We start from the raw sequence: 15,520 nt of genomic DNA, 5'->3' as shown, positions 1-15,520 counted from the left end.
TTTATTTTGCAAGGTGTAAACACCAGATGAAACTTACATGTATGGGACTCACAATGGATAAATGCCGGTACCTTTCTTCTTGCTTTCCTTTGCCTGGGGTTCCCTCTCACCTTGGGAACAAAATACCAATCACAGAACCACCTTGCAGAAAGACTGACTGCCCGCTCTGTCTGCCTATGCCTCTTAACTGATGTGAGGAAGGAGCCAGAATTGAAATGGGAAAGCCTGCTCGTTCTGCTATTATGGGGGAAGAAGCCAGCTCATGTCTACAAACCTACCTGTGGAATCTTGTAAGTCTCTGAGATTGTGGCAATCACAAGAGAGATGAGCGGGTACATTCCTCCAATGATGGCTATCAAATTGCTCTGCAGATCACACTTGTAGTTGGGGTGGAATCTATGCAGTGTAGAAAGCAGGCCAAGGGTGGCCATATAAGTAATCTGTGGATTGTAGTAGCTCTCATAGATGCGGAACCCCAAAGTAACATTAGGTAAGAGTGAGGGATTTTCATTGATCTCCTTGATAGCAAATACTAAGGCTAGGATATGCTGGTAATTCCTTGGCATCACGCTGCAATAGAAGATACAAACCGTGTACTGAAACAATAACAATAGCTGAATGGGACATTAGTTGCTCTTCTGCATTATGTGTCGCATCAGCATTCTAACTGCATGAAATTACTCCAGCTCTGTGTTGCTCCTGGAGTGCTGCAATAATATTGTGCCAGGCATAATGCCACAAAAAAGTAGGGATGTCAGAGAATTTCATGACGGATCTCGGTGAGGCCAAATTCCAGTGCATTCGGACCCCCAAAAACCGTCGAGAAACAAAGCACCCGCCCCCCCAACCCATGAAAGGCGCACAAAACGGAGCACTTACCTGCTCCCGTCTGCGCTGCTGTGCGAATGGCGGCCGTCCTGCAGCCGCCATTCGCTTCTTCCTCTTCAGCCATGATAGGCTACGTAAATATGTAGCCTATCACGGCTAACGCAGGGATGCCATTTGTGTTCCTGCAGAGGCCCTGATATGCTACGTAAATATTTACGCAGCCTATCACGGGGGGGGGGGGGGGGACCCAGCGTAGGCAAATGGTGGCGGCTACCACCATTTGCGTACGCTGGAGTTTTCCCCTTGCCATGATAGGCTATGTAAATATTTACATAGCCTATCATGGCTCAGTACAGGGACGCAAATGGCGGCGGCTACAACAGCCACCATTTGCGTCCCTGCAGTGCTGCCCAGCGGCCAGATATCCGGCTGCGGGTGGCCGGAGCCAGCCGGCGGCTCCGCAGCTTGGCCACAGAGCGGAGCCAGCTAGGCAGGATTATGGGGGGAGGCACGGAGTGCCTTCCCCCCATTGAGGATTCTGGGGGAAGGGACAGAGTGCCTCCCCCCACCTGCAGAACCTGGCGGAGCCAGGTAAGTGGGGTTTCGCACACCCCTTCAAAAAATGTCAAAAACTGATCTAGTTTCCACTTGCACCGTAGAGAGGCTATGTGAAAGAACAGAAGAAAAGACTTTTTGCCTTTATTTCCTTAATTTTCATTTCATGTTAGAATTAAGTGATGGAAAAATAAATTAATTCTTACCAATTAACAAACAAAATCACTGAAAACCCAGAAGTGGCCTAGATACATTTTTTTGTATTGAATGGAAACCATTTTTTTAATCTTTCAGTTGGATAATAATCTGCTCCAACTTATTGTGGTCTAAGCAAAAAGATGCTATGGATGTGGAGGAGAAGTCCTTACATGAGTTCCTTCATGAACAGTGGAGATGGCTTTGCACTGAACTCTGTAGAGGGGTACAGGAAAGAGAACGTAGAAGCAACCTCTCCGATGACAAGGTCTTCCAGTTGATAAAATTCATGCCCACTCGCGATGTGGTCACTTACTCTGCATATACTGGAAGGAGTCTTCATGCTGGGATGAAGAGAATCTCTCTTGCATACGACATGTGGCAGCAGCACAAGCAGCCACACCAAGAAAACCACCGTTTGGAGGAGAAAAGTTCCCATCTAGACCCACATTCCACTGTTTTCCTCCAGAGCAGTAAATGTCTCAGCACTGGGCTGTTTACAACCTGCTTTGAATGGGAGCCGACCCTACTGAAAAATTGGTCAATTTATATCAGAATATGACTTCACCAATTCCCCCATCTTTTATTTCGAAACGTTTAGGAGGGCTTGGTACTGCTTCATGCACTGCTGTATCCCCATGGAGATTTAGACCCTTTCCTATACTAGTGCAACAAACAAGACCCGGAAATGGAGCAATCCTTTGCAAGATGGCCCCAATAGTTGCCGAATTCTCAAGCTACTCGTATTAGTTTTTCCCTGAGAGAAATCCCGGGACAGCCCTGCAGTGCAGACATCCCTGAAAATGATCAACACCCCCACAGACAGAGCCTCTGGCCCTTCTGCAAAGCTCTGAGCATCGTGGATGTCTTTTACAGGATTTTCCAGTATTATTGTTAATTTTTCTTGAGGCCTCTAGATCTCCCTTGGGGCTTAGTGAGGAGCACAGTTAATCAGGGACATGCCGATAACTGCAGGGGAGAAAAGTCCCTTTCCCTGTGCTGCCATACTGTGGCACGGAAAGGAGCCAAACAACAGCTGCAGTGGCAGGCGGCAGGTGACCTGGTGCGTCCGGCCTCCCTTAGCCCAAGCAAGGGGAATGTCAGCCGCCTTCCTGCTCAGGCTGTTTTGGTATGAGAGACACAGAAGTAATCCTCATTTCATTTAGCGTCTGCACCCACTTGACCACAGCCCCACAACTTTTGGAACTGTGTGTGCTGCTCTGAAACAGTCTGCAGCTTTATTAATCTCAACTTATATTAAACACACACATACACCTCTTTAAACAAGTATAAGCCACTGAGGAGGAGAGCCAGCTCAGGGATTCCCTGTGCCTGGGCTGACTGGCATAGATGCCATGCCACAAAATGGTCCCCAGGATCTCACCTAAGTCCTTAGTGGCTATTGTGGGCAGCTCTGCCCTCTCAATGCATGTGGGCAGCGTGATATCCAGGCAGCGCCTGCTCAGATCACTGCCACCTGTGGACCAACCAGGTTCACCAGGAAGAAATCTGACACCCCCCTGCTCAATCTGTAACAACCTGACCGATTGATATTAGTGCTGCACCTCCCTCAGATGGTACTGACTGGCTCCCCTCCCATCACAGGCCCACTCACCCTCCCATCACAGGCACCCTTCTGTTCAACCTGTTGTGACGTGTGCCTATTTACATACCTGCAGATTACACACACGTCAACTGTACATAGAGACGCAGAATCTTTTGACATGGAACTCTGGGTGCAAAGGAAAACCTGATACACCAAAAGCTAAGGAAGTCAGAGACCACAGACAAAGTCCTTGAAAGCTGTTATTTGAAAGAAGAACTGAAGTGAATCAGCGGATGAAGTTCATTCACCAGGGGAACTGGAATCATAAATTCAAAAAACATTAAAACGGAGACAGCAAGGGCACCATCCTATCGAGAGAGGCACCAGCCTCCGACCTCGGAGGCTACTGATGATCCTACGCAGGACAGCCGCAGCACAGGATAGAGAGTCTAGCTGAAGCATCAGGGAGGAGGACAGAGAGGGACTGGAGACTGGATAGGAAACTGCCCAAAATAGCTTCTGTGGTCTCCTCCCCTCCCTGTGTCCAGAATTTCCCCCATTTTCACCCTCACCGTGCTCCATTTACAAGCATAGTGAGGGCAGCGGGTTGGAAAGAGCTGGGCCGGCTATGAGGGGGCAAGGAAGGGGGCGGGGAGTGCCATTTCTGGGAACTGAGGTTGGACGTTCTCGTTTTCCAGAAACAAACAAACAAAATCCTATGGCTGCCTAGATAATGTCTAGTGGCATGGGACTGGTCTTTTAAAAGAGGACAAGAATTTAAATTTCAATTATATATCTAGATACAGCAATATATAGAAAGTGAGTGAGTGAGTGTGTGTGTGTGTGTGTATGAGAGAGAGAGAGAGAGAGAGAGAGAGAGAGAGAAGGTCAATCCTACCATTACGCAGAGTCATGCACCTGCCTCAGGCATCAGATTTTGGGAATCAGGGAAGGACACCCAAATAGTAGTTGTTTAGTTTGTCATTCTTGTATTTTATAAGGTCTAAGATGAGGAGGGGAGATAGCAGGATTTTCTGCCTCGTGTGCCAGAGTAGCCTGGCTTGGCTTGGGTGGGTGAGGAGTGTGAGTTGTCGATCCTCCCAAGGCAACCAATTTTCTGGGGCCAGCCTTGATGTCTGACTGAGAAAAGGGGTAGTGGTGGGAGTGGGACCTTGAAGATAATTTCATATTAACATATTACATTTAAGCACTGAGCATTAAACAGCATTGAGTATATGAACTGTATCCTCAGCTCCTGTCCCTCTTGACTTGTTACACTGAATGAGGGGGGGGGGTGGCTGGTTGGGTCCAGGAGGATGTAAATTACTCTTTGAGAGAGGCGGGTGGTACCAGCTTTCTTAAAAACAGCACTAAGGCTGTTCCTGAAAAAACCCTACGCTTGACCCAGAAGTGGAGGAGAACTAAGAACTTCCCTGGTCACCCTCTGGGATGACCTTTGCTGAGAGAAAGATGGGAGTGCAACCGTCGTGATTCTGTTGGACCCCGCAGTGGCTTTTGATACCATTGACCATGGTATCCTTCTGGATCAGCTCTCTGGGTTGGGAAACTGGGGCACTGTTTTACAGTAGTTCCATTGCTACTTGGATGGGCATTTCCAGAAGATGAAATCAGAAGACAAAAGGCCAAATCCCTTGCGCATCCAGAACACAGTTCCACAGCTAGGGCTCACTGTGCCAAAGTCGCCATTAGAACAAACAACCAATGAACCATCCAGCAACGTCAGAGCAGACCTTCACTTCACAGTGAGGCACATGGGATCCTGCCAGAAAGGCATTCCAGTCTAGGAAAAATCATAATAGTTTTTAGTATGTATTGTTGTCTATTTTGTCCACACGGTTTTATGTAAATGTTTTTTAAACTTTCTCTATTGTATTTTAATGTTTTTACTTTTGTACACCACCCAGAGAGCTTCGGCTATGGGGCAGTATAGAAATATAATAAATAATTATTTGTAATTCCACGTCTCTAACCCTTTGAAAAATATTACTGGGCAGTGGGCAGTTTTCTCAGCCTGTTCCTCAAAGAAAGGATCTTAAACATGTTTTACAGCATATGAAATTAGGAGATGTTCCTAGACATAAAGCTGCTTAGTCTGCCCCTCCAAAGAAAACACAATACACATGTTTACATAGGTTCCACAAAGTCTGAGGGGATTTCCTAGTAAGTATGCTTAGGATTTCAATCCAGCTCTAACAGTCTGTCACATGCTTATGAGATTTGATCTTTCATATCACACAGTTGCCTTTTTGCACAGATATGCAGAGCTTCTGTTTTGAAAGGGAGATAGTGGCCTAAATCCAATTGCTACTCTCAGCTAGAGTAGACACACTGAACCAATGGGAACTTGGTAAGTCCACACTTCTCTATGTTCCATTGCTTCCACGGGTCTCCTCTAGTGGGGACTTGGAACTGGATCGGTGATCTGACCTGCTTGCTATGGACTCATCTCAAATATGCAGGTACCACTGTGTAGATGTCAGCAGAAGAGTAGCATTTCACATGACCAGGTGTGTTTTGACAATGGTGGGAACAATGTAAAACTCCCACTACTCTAGGATGTAGTGTGTGGGCAAATATCCTACAATTTCTGTTGTGATTGCTACATATGCATAACAAATGCAGTCCTGCCAGGCTTCCATACTGTTACAGCTGAATGCAATGTTGAGTGTAGCTAGCTAGATTACAGTCTGAACTGAGGTAACTTGCAAACAGAAGAGTCGGATTTCTTTGAACAGAGAATGATCAACACAAGAAGCTTCAATGGGCTATGGATAATGTTGAGAGGGACTAGTCAAGGCTTACCAGCAACAGCAGAATCCTAGCCATATCTACTCAGAAGTAAGTCCCATGAGGTTCTGCGGGGTTTAGTCCTCACTAAGTACGTGTGTTTAGAACTGCATCCTTCAGGGGCATCAGTTTTGCTCTTGAGTGTTCCCATCTCAAAACTGCACAAGACTAGGCTTCCCTCTTCCTACAGTGGCCTCTGGCGACTGGCCTGAGGGCACCTCAACCTTCTTCCCAGAAGCGAATAGGCTAGATTAAACGTTCCCTCTCCAGGCTTTGTAAACAGGTGAGAAGGAATGATCCCCTCACTTCAGCTGGACCTCGGAACACCCACTTTTAGCTAAGATTTCTATCGTAATTTCCCACTAGATAAATATTTTCTCATGTTTTGGACTTTCTGTTTTTTGTTTGAATTACATGCTCTGAGCAACCATGGTTGATGCTTCATGTATCATGTTTCATGATATCACCAGGGCCCGCCACCTTGACATCACCATGGGCCATCTCTAGGTCTCAGGTTTGGATCCTGAAATCTCAGGGCCTGGGATGTTCCAGACCTGGGAACTCTACTCATCATGACATCCTTCTGCCCTAACAGCTTACGTGGTTCTGGCGATCATAGCAGCAGCATCCTATGGTAAAAACTTAGCTCCCACTTGACTCCAGAGTGTTGGACACAGCAGAAGGCAACCACCCTTTAAAATCATCTGGAACACAATACCCAACATGACACTAGCAGGAACTCAACTCTCAACAAGGATGGCAGTGGTGTCTGGAAGCTGAGCTGGGCAGGGAGCAGGGCTGGGGGTGACGTGAGGATTCTCATTTCTACCACCCATCCCAATCTGCCAGCTGAGGCTTGCTGAGCCTAATGACAGGGCTGGTGTTGAGTGCTGTGTCTCCCTGGGTTGGATTACTGGAGGCTTATGGCATTTCTCAGTATTTGAGTTTATTTACAAATAGGCAGGTGGGACATAGATGGAAGAAAACACTCCAATACCAACCCTGCCTGTCCCACATCAGATCTCCAGAGAGCGAGATGTAATCCTGAAATATTTTCAGAGGTTACACCTCAATTCACTGTCATTCTCATTCATTCTCCATCTTTTTCTCCCAAGAGTTCTTGTAGTGTTTCTCAGTCACACCTAGCTTGTCCCCTCCCTCTTGCTGGAGAGAGTGAATAAGGATGAGTCACCTTCTCTAACTATCCCCAAGCCCTTCCAGGGCATTTTTCTTTGCAGTCTATAACAGAAGATGTGTCTTGAAACTTTGCCACGGACTATTAAGGAACATTGGTAGTCCTTCTGCCTCTATTAACCCTCTCCAGTCCAGTTCCCCACAAACTTTACATATCAGTCTGCCTGTCTATCATTCATCCATCTATAACTGTATATAGTAAATTTTTCACAGACACACACTATAATTCTTCTCCCTGCCATCTACCTTTCTATATGGAGTGATTTCTGTCTTTTTTGATATAGAGAATATTGGATTACGTGTCTGATATGGAGTCAGACACAGAGCTATCCTGATACAAAGTATGCATCTGTATTTGATCACCGTGTTCTTTATCAGTAGCTACTTATATATGTCATTCTTCTTCCCTTTACCTATGAACCACATTTCCAACTAAAACAGACCATGAATCCAACATGTTTTGTGTCAAAAAGCACAACCAAGCATAACTAGTCCTGAATGTAAAAGAGAGGTTTACATTCTTGTATAAGAAGGGCTCTACCTATAGCCTGATATCCAAGGGTGGGTGACATCTTCCTACTCCTTCCAGACCAAAGGCCATGTCAATTTTCATTACATGGGTTTTGCTGGATATGGTATGGTATGTAGCGTGCTTGACATCTGTGAAGAACTATGACTCCTACCCTTCTGATTTGAAATCTTTCCTTCTGGACACAAGGCACAATCATAACAGCAAAAAGGCTCCCCTTCCTTCTTTTTCCTGATGTAACCAGGATTACAATTGTCATTACACACAGAAATGGGCAGCACCTTGTTAGAAAAATGAGTGGAGAATAGTTAGGACTGAGAAAAGGATGTTTTGATTGTTGTGATTTCAGTTGCACGTGTAAAGAAACATGGTGTTCTAAATGGGGTAGATTTGATTGATTGATTGATTGATTGGATTGATAATGCTTTTATACTGCTAGAAATTATAGAATCTCTAAGCAGAAGACATAACAGAGTATTAAAATCACTGCAAAATACAGAATTAATAAACAATTATGAGACAAACACAAAAACAAGCAAATAAAAAGAAATAATAAAATGGAGCAGGGTCAAGATTATCTATTGCAAGACAGGGAAGGAATGGGTAAACATTTTTAGGAGACTCAGAGGGTGTGCACCAGTGTTAAAAAGGCCCCCTCTTGTGATGAAGAACATAAGAAGAGCTGCCCATGGGAAACCCACAAGTAGGACATGAGTGCAACAGCACTTTCCCACCATGTTCCCCAGCAACTGGGGTAACTAGGCATACTGCCTCTGAAACTCGAGGTAGCATATTGGATTCATAGAATCATGGAATAGTAGGGTTGGAAGGGACCTATAAGACCATCGAATTCAAGTCAAAGCATCCCTGACAGATGGCTGTCCATCTTCATCTTCAATGCCTCCAGTGTGGGAGAGCCCACCACCTCTCTAGGTAATTGGTTCCATTGATGTATTGCTCTAACAGTCAGGAAGTTTTTCCTGATGTTCAGCTGGAATCTGGCTTCCTGTCACTTGAGCCCATTATTCCGTGTCCTGCACTCTGGGATGATCGAGAAGAGATCCTGGCCTTCCTCTCTGTGACAACCTTTCAAGTACTTGAAGAGAACTATCCTATCTCCCCTCATTCTTCTCTTCTCAAGGCTAAATGTGCCCAGTTCTTTCAGTCTCTCCTCATAGGGCTTTGTTTCCAGTCATATGATCATCTTTGTTGCCCTCCTCTGAACTCTCTCCAGTTTGTCTGCTGCATCCCTCTTAAAGTGTGGTGCCCAGAACTGGACACAGTACTCCAGATGAGGCCTAGCCAGTGCTGAGCAGAGGGGAACTAGTACTTCATGGGATTTGGAGGCTATACTTCTATTAATGCAGCCCATAGGATTTGCCTTTTTTGCAGCCACATCACATTGTTGGCTCATATTCACCTTGTGATCTTCAACCATTCCAAGATCCTTCTCACTTGTAGTATTGTTGAGCCCAGTATCCCCCATACTTGGTACTAATGCACCAAACAATAACCAGAAATGGAGCAATCCTTTGGAAAAGCAATAGCAGTAGTAGATGCTGATTTCTCAGGTTACTTGGAATGGTTTATCTCTGGCAGAAATCCCAATACAGCCCTGCAGTGTAGACATTCCTTAAAATTATCAGCACTTGAAATTATCAGCACATGTCATATACAAGGTTTTCCAAGGTTATTCTTTTTGAGGCATCTAGATAACCCTCGGGGATTAGTGAGGAGGACAGTTAGAGACATGCTGATAATTACGGAGGAGAAAATCCACTTTCCACATTCCACCATCATTGCAGCACCAAAGATAACAAAACACGGAAGCATCAGCGAGTGGCAGGTGACCAGGTCCGTCCAGCCTCTCTTTGCTCAGAGCGATAGGCACCAGCTTCCTGCTCAGATTAGTTCGGTGTTCCAGACACAGATAAAATTGTACGTATCATTTTGTATACCCACTTGTTTGACTACAGGTTCACATCTTGGTGAATTGTGTATGCTACTGTGAAATAGTCTACAGTTTTATTGAACTCAGCCCATATTAAACAACTCTTTAAACCATTCTAGGCCAGTGAGGAGGAGAGCCAGATCATGGATTCCCTCTGCCTGGGTAGATTAGCCTGGATGTCCCCCTGTAAAATGGTCCCAAGGCTCTGTAATGGCCCCAGGCCTGTAACCAAGTCACCAGGAGTTTTAGAGGGGCCTAGAGATCCATAATGCCTTCTGCCTTGGTTCATTATTAGTGCAGTTCTCTTGCTAGTGGGCCTCTTGGCTGATAAGATGAGTCAAAGGTCGACATCCTCACCTCAGCACATTCCATGCTAATGGACTCTGAACTGTTGCTCTTACCAGGGCCTAGGATGCACCTGAGAAGAGAGGCTGTGTTTGTGCTACGCTACAGGTGTCTGTTCTGGGAAAGTTCTGATTGTTTTCCTTCTGAACAAGCACTGTTAGTCTCTGCTGGGAACATTGCAGAACATTGCACTAATTCATGCTTGCTGCTGTCATGCTGACTCACTGCTAACATGTATGGTATAAAACCCATCTTTCCCCTTGGCTCTGGGTTCAGAGAAGCTGTCTGATCCAACAACCATTGGGTATGCCTGTGTGCTGTAAGTAACTCAATAAAGTCTCCTTCTAAGTAAACCTGGATCCTGCTTATCACTTCCACGGCACCTCCAAACCTTAGCAGCCCACGGACAGGGCATACAGGCTCTCGGCTAAGTCCTGAGCTGAGTATTCTGGGCAGGTCTGCCCTTTCAATGCATGTGGGGAGTGTGATGCCCAGGCAGCAGCTGCCCAGATCACTGCCACCTATGCAGCATCCAGTTTCACCTGGAGGAGATCAGAGACCTCCTTGCTTGATCTGTAACCTGACCTGTTGGCATTGGGGCTGCACCTCCCCCAGGTGTGATTCCTGACTGGCTCCCCTTCCATTGCTCACCCACACGCCCTAAGGCAAAACTAGCTCAGCTTGGCACCTGTCTGTCCAACCTGTTACGATGTGTGCATAATTACATATATGCATGCACACTGTATACATGCCAACTGAACACACATAAGCAGAATCTTTTGACCTGGTACTCTGGGTGTGGATGAAAACCACAAACTAAGGGAGTGAGAGACCAACAGACAAGGTCCTTGAAAGCAATTTCCTGTATAATAAAGAACTAAAGTGAATCTGAATCATACACCAGGGGAACTGGAATCAAGCAGTCCAAAGACATTAAAATTCTGATCGTTAGAAGAGGACAAGCATTTGATCATCAGTCATATAGCTAGATACATTGAGGTACATCGACAAGTGTGTGTGTGTGTGTTTGCGTGTGTTACAATGCTGGCAGCTGCCTGAGATACCAGATTTTGGGTGTCATGAAAGGGCAGCAAAGTGTGGGATTTTTACTACACAGAAGGAGTCAAGGTGGTTGCGGGATTTTATTGCCTGGTTTGACTAGGGTGGGTTTGGGCAACCATTTGTTGCTCCACCTAAGGCAGCAAAATGCCTGGGGCTAGCCCCAGTGTCTGATTTAGAAGAGGGGTGGGGGTTGGGAGTTGCACTTTGAAGAGAATAGAACGTTAACAGTTTAAATTTAAGCACTACTTGGCATTTAAATGGAGCTAATTAATCCCCCCAAATTAGAAATAGGATCACCCTCAAATCAATTTCCTACAAACAAATAAACACACAATTCACTATTTTTTCCTCTGCCAGACAGCTCACCCCCGCCCCCATCTCTTTGTCTCTTTCTTTCATGTTGTTTTTGTTCGGCACCTAAATGACAACTGTCTTCAAAAACTGGAAGGGTTGCCATGCTGAAGGTTAAGAAGACTTGGTCTCTGTTGTTCCAGATTAGAGCCAGTGAGTGGAGTAGGGGAGTAGATTTCAGTTGAACTTTAGGAGAACTTCCTAACAGTCAGAAATATTTGACAGTGGCGCAGATTGACTCAAGAGGAGGTGGGCTCTCCTGCACTAAAGGGTTTTAAGCAGATGCTGGATGGCCTTTTGTTAGAGATGCTGTAGGGCCCAATTAAATGTTCTGCTAATCTTGCATAGTAGAGCTAGGCGTGCCGCATGACTGGCTTACTTACTTGAGTTAGAGATGTTGTAGTTGCATCCTACATTGAACACAGGGTTGGACTTGGTGTCTTCGAAGATCCTTTCCAAAGCTTTAATTCTATGATATTCTGAAGTATGCACTTGCGAGGCTGGAACTTCAAATTTGGGAAGTATGAGAAATTGGTTTCAGCTCATTTTTGATCAGGATTTACCCAGTTTGCAACTTTGGGATCAAACATGGACTCAGATGCAATCTGTGGTCAAAGTCCACACACTTGCGAGCTTACAAAGTGATTCACAGAAGAAGAAAGAAGTGTTCGACAGTACGCGTATATCTGAAAATTCCACATGAAAAAAATGTACACTGTTGAAAAATGCACACATATACACTTTAATCGATGGGAGAAGAAGATATACATTTCAAAGACACACAGAATTGAAGCACACATTTGGAAAAATATGCACAAAAATATGCACGGATTTTCACATGAAAAGGAAAAAAACAAAGCTCACAATCTGATATGGGCTTGAGTCAGAACAAGCTTCGAGGTGGAATTCAGAGAACTTCAGCAAGCTCAGTTTTTGCTGATTTACACATCCCTATTTCAAGTACAACATTCTCCCTTAGATATAGAAATAGGCAAGCCTTCACATCTGGTTCATTTGAAAGCATTAAGGGAATTTATCTTGACCTTGCATTACACACAATAGGGAGCCGGTCTATCTCAATCTCTCATATATATATATATATATATATATATATATATATATATATATTATAAACATCTAAAAAAGTCTGAAAATGTGCATTTCCCCCTTAGGCTAAAGCATGAAAATGCACAGTTGGGGGGATTTGCTCATATTGTGGGAATTTGCACATTTTTTCATGGGTGAATTTGTGCACATTCTTTTTTTAATCTATTTTTTTATTTTTATAAATGAAATAAACACTACCAACAATGTAATCAGAATCTTCAGTTTCCAACATTACAGTATTCTGAGGAAAAGAAAAAGGGAGGATAGCAAAGAAGGAAGAGAGAGGAAGGAAGGAAGGAAGGAAGGAAGGAAGGAAGGAAGGAAGGATTATATTAAACTTCAGTAAGAACAAACCAAATATCCAAATATAGATCCAATTGCAGATTATACCTATACAGCATTCTTCTGAACATTCCAAGTATTATTAAATCTTCAACCAACTACACCACAAACGGTAAACCTTATCTTTCAATATCATAATCTCAGTCTTATAGCAAAGGAATGGGAGCAAACAATCCATTTCCATTGGCCATATATTACCATTCAGTTAATGCATATTAATAAACATTAAAGGTTAAGCCAATAAGCCAACAAGGAATAGTAATAATAATAATCCCATAATGATATTATTTTCCCTGTAGTAACATATGGCTGTGAGAGCTGGACTATAAGGAAGGCTGAGCACCGAAGAATTGATGCTTTCGAATTGTGGTGCTGGAGAAGACTCTTACGAGCCCCCTGGACTGCAAGGAGGTCAAATCAGTCAGTCCTAAAGGAAATCAACCCTGACTGCTCTTTGGAAGGACAGATACTGAAGCTGAAGCTCAAATATTTTGGCCACCTAATGTGAAGAGAAAAGTCACTGGAAAAGACCTGATGCTGGGAAAGATTGAAGGCAAAAGGAGAAGGGGATGGGCCAGCAGAGGATGAGATAGCTAGATAGCATCACCGATGCAATGAATATGAACTTAAGCACACTCTGGGAGAGAGCAGAGGACAGGAAGGCCTGGCATGCTATGGTCCATGGGGTCACAAAGAGTTGGACATGACTTAACAACTGAACAACAACAATGATATTATTATTAATAATAATAATAAAAAGATCAAAAGTTTATGAAAAAGATCAAAAAAAGCTTTGTATATTTTAAGTAATATCATACCTAAAATATATTTATATGTGTACACGCACATCAAAGCAGTCCATACTCCAGGAAATAAAGCCAGACTGCTCACTTGAGGGAATGATATGAAAGGCAAAACTGAAGTAATTTGGCCACATAATGAGAAGACAGGATACCCAGGAGAAGATGCTGATGCTAGGGAAAGTGGAAGGCAAAAGGAAGAGGGGACGACCAAGGGCAAGGTGGATGAACGATATTCTGGAGGTGACGGAACCGACCTTGGGGGAGCTGGGGGTGGTGACGGCCAACAGGAAGCTCTGGTGTGGGCTGGTCCATGAAGTCATGAAGAGTCGGAAGCGACTGACCAAATAAACAACAACAACACACACACATACTCACACAAATAGGCATTTTATTACAATATGACACAAAAAAAGGAGAAAGAAAACAAAAGTATGCAAACATTTACTCTGGCATACTGCCTAGACATCTTATCAGCTATAGCCCAGACAGCACTTCAAAAGAACAGTAAAGATGGCTCACTTCCAACTCCGGAGGCTGAGAGAGTTGGTTCCCTTGTTTTAATTTTAATACCAATTAAAAATGATTCTGCAGCATCAGGATCCAAAAATCTTTTCATCTGGCCTTCAGAAAGATTGTAAAATGTAGCCGGATAATTAATATGATATTGCAGCTTAATTTGCTTTGCCAAACTTCTTGCCTTGGTGAATTGCCTTCTTCTGTCAAAGATTTCTTTAGTATAATCAGGAAAGAGCAAAATCTTGTCATTTGCTGGTCCCCACCGAAGCTCACCTCATTCTCTTGCCAGATGCTTAAGGTAATTTTTTGTAGAGACTCATGAAAATTGTACAATAACAGTCCCAAAAGTCCCATTAGTGCCTTGTATTGAACCAGGAACACAATATGTATGTTCAATATCAAGTAAAAAATCAGATGGTAAAGCAAATAGCTCATGCAACAGTTTATCCATAAATTCCGTCAAACTTATATCTTAAATCTTTTATCAGTAACTTATATTACTGATATATAATATCAAACTTATATCAGTAGCCACGATGAGGAGGGAGGCGATCCATTCCTCCCCCCCCCCCGAATCCTGCCTGGCAAGCTCCGCCAGCAAGGCCAACCCGCAGCGGGGCCGCCAGCCACTGCCAGGCTGCTGAGGACACAATTGCCTTCCTGAGTAGGGAATGCCATTTGTGTCCCTATGGTAGCCCATGATAGGCTACGTAAATATTTACGTAGCCTATGACAGCTAAAGCGGGGACACAAATGGCGTCACCTACATAGATAATTACGTAGACTAAGACAGCGAAAAAAAGGGGAACGCATATAGCGTCCACTACGAAATCTGGCTGCGGACGGCTCTAGCCTGGCTGGGCCTGGCTGGCTGCTCTGAGGAGCTGCCGCAGAGCACAGCCAGCCGCGAAGGGTTCCAGGGGGATGGAACGGAGCGCCTCCCCCCTGTCCAGGATTCCGGGGGGAGGGACAGAACACCTCCACCCCCATAAACATAATCCGCCAACAGGTAAGTGATTTTCGTACATCCCTACCTGCAATATCATGTTCAATACTGTATCTGGCTACATTTTGGATTCTTTTTGAAGGCCAGATGAAAAGGTTTTTAAAACTTGACACTGCAGAGACATTCCTTAGTGGTATTAGAATTAAAACAAGGGAACCAACCGGCATAACCGATGATGTGGGATGGTGGGAGTTGCAGTCCAACAACATCTGGGAGGGGGGCATAAGTTGCCAAGCCAGGCTTTATGGAGATTAGGGTTAATACATAACATCCCCTTGGATTGGTGTTATTTTATTATTTATTTGTTGGCATATTAGACATATTATCTTTTTTGGTGGATCATGCAGAGAGAGTAAATATGCTGGTTAATCCAAGGGATGTT

Source organism: Heloderma suspectum, chromosome 6 (assembly GCF_057233095.1).
Source record: "Heloderma suspectum isolate Gila_16-S chromosome 6, 16-S_ref, whole genome shotgun sequence".
Taxonomy (NCBI): Eukaryota; Metazoa; Chordata; class Lepidosauria; order Squamata; family Helodermatidae; genus Heloderma; species Heloderma suspectum.
Note: the sequence above shows the minus strand (reverse complement) of the source record.